Raw genomic sequence first — 2,238 nt, forward strand, 5'->3', positions numbered from 1 at the left:
TAGAGAGAGAGAGAGAGAGAGAGAGGAAGAACCTGAGCCGACTTTATATGACCACATTGATGCCTATATATATTGTTACACAGGAACCTATGAACAGGCGTGATCTTAGGCATCAATATATACATTGCGATATATAAATATATTTATTGTCTATATATATAAAAGGGCATATATATAGGCTCCTCCTCCACCAATGGTATCTCCACCTTATCGTGGTGGTGGGGTTTGAGAGCTCCTGAGACCCCAAGTCCATGAAGGGCTGCAGATGGTCACCAAGCAGTGTAACGTAGCGGTCACCAGTCAATGACGTGTTTAGGTGGACAAGCGGACCCAACCCATGCCACGTGAACACATCCTACACCAGTATGGAACCATCACCAGCCTGCATGGTGCCTTGTTGACAACTGGGGTCCATGGCCTCATGGGGTCTGCGCCACACCTGAACCCTACCATCTGCCCGAAACAATTGGTACCATGACTTATTGGACGTCACATGTTGCCAATCCTCCAGGGTCCAATTAGCGACATCACAAGCCCGGATGAGGCGCTGTGTCTGGCGTTGTAGTGTTAACAGAGGCACTCTGGTCGGTGTTCTGCTCCCATATCCCATGGAAGCTAAAGAACGCTGCTCTGACCTGCTGGATATGTGTCTGGTACCTCCTGCACTGAATGTGGATGTGATTTCAGCCAGTGTCCCTTGTCTCTTACCACAGACAATTCTAGCTAGATGCTGCTGGTCACGATAATTAAGCACCCATGGTCAGCCACTGCGCTGTCCATGGTGGGTGGAAATGCCTTCCACAAGGTATTCCTGGTACACACGTGACACCGTGGATCGAGGAATGTTGAATGACCACACAACTTCAGAAATGGAATGTCCCATCCGCCTGGCACCCACTATCATGCCCCGCTCAAACTCCGATAATTCACGTCGGCTTGCCATGAGCAGACTGGCCGGTGTTCAACCTGACTCACGAGAGAACACCTCACAATTGATACTGCTCTGGGCATTCCCAAGCCGTCAAGGGATGGTGGAACCACTTAAAAATAAATTTACATACTGCTATCCCATGACTTTTGGCACTTGAGTGTACAGCCGCCTCTTTACATGCCCACATCACTTCCTACATAGGCGACTTCTCTCAGGTAAACAGGTGTGTTTCCTACATGTATAAATTTGCTTTCATTTTTTTTTTCAAAACAAAGGAAATATTCCAAAAGTAGTGTATATAAATGTCTGCACACAATGCCTTTATGTATACATGGTACACACACAGCTGCTGCAGTCACCCTATGGCAATATGTATATATATATATATATATCTTATGGTGAATATATATGTATACACATACTTCCCAGTGTCACCATGTGGTCTCTGTGCATGAAATATATATATTGTAACATGTTCGGAACCCAGAAGAGAGACTTCCATGGAAACGGTAGAATAGACTGTTGCATAGGAAATAACAATAGTGGTATTGTAGTTCTAACAGGAGTCTCCACAGTTACAACAGAAGGTTCAATGCATAGCAACTGCCAACGGATAGTCTGGAATTAACCGCCGAAGGAGACGGTCTGGAAATAGCCTTCATAGAACACAGTTGAGATCTAGTCGCCATACAAGACAGTTGGAAGGTAGCCACCGCGGAATACAGTTAAGGTGATAATTGTACGGTGTATAAGTGTGAGTGTCCAATAAAGATTCGCTGAATCTGAGACCCACGTGAATTTATTTGTCGCATGACACACCCAACACGTGACAACGNTAGTTATAACAGAGGGTTCAATGCATAGCAACTGCCAACGGATAGTCTGGAATTAACCGCCGAAGGAGACGGTCTGGAAATAGCCTTCATAGAACACAGTTGAGATCTAGTCGCCATACAAGACAGTTGGAAGGTAGCCACCGCGGAATACAGTTAAGGTGATAATTGTACGGTGTATAAGTGTGAGTGTCCAATAAAGATTCGCTGAATCTGAGACCCACGTGAATTTATTTGTCGCATGACACACCCAACACGTGACAACGTATGTATGTATATGTATATATTGTCACGTATCGGGCGTATATCGCGACAAATAACTCCACGCCGTATTTGATGTAGCGAATTTTATTTCACATTCGCACTTACAATCACCCAAATTACAGATTCACTATTACTGCTATCTGCAGTATCACAAATAGTACACTCCAAATGCCACAATACAACTGACTAGTTGCTGGCTAACTCGGAACT

At 44.8% G+C, this 2,238-nt stretch overlaps 1 protein-coding gene across 3 annotated transcripts in view; it reads right to left on the reverse strand.

Moving 5' to 3' along the window:
- LOC111861631 (C3 and PZP-like alpha-2-macroglobulin domain-containing protein 8) overlaps nucleotides 1–2,238 on the reverse strand; it is a 286,966-nt gene that overhangs the window by 7,563 nt on the left and 277,165 nt on the right. The window lies entirely within an intron of this gene.

Source organism: Cryptotermes secundus, unplaced genomic scaffold (genome assembly GCF_002891405.2).
Source record: "Cryptotermes secundus unplaced genomic scaffold, Csec_1.0 scaffold43, whole genome shotgun sequence".
NCBI classification, from domain to species: domain Eukaryota; kingdom Metazoa; phylum Arthropoda; class Insecta; order Blattodea; family Kalotermitidae; genus Cryptotermes; species Cryptotermes secundus.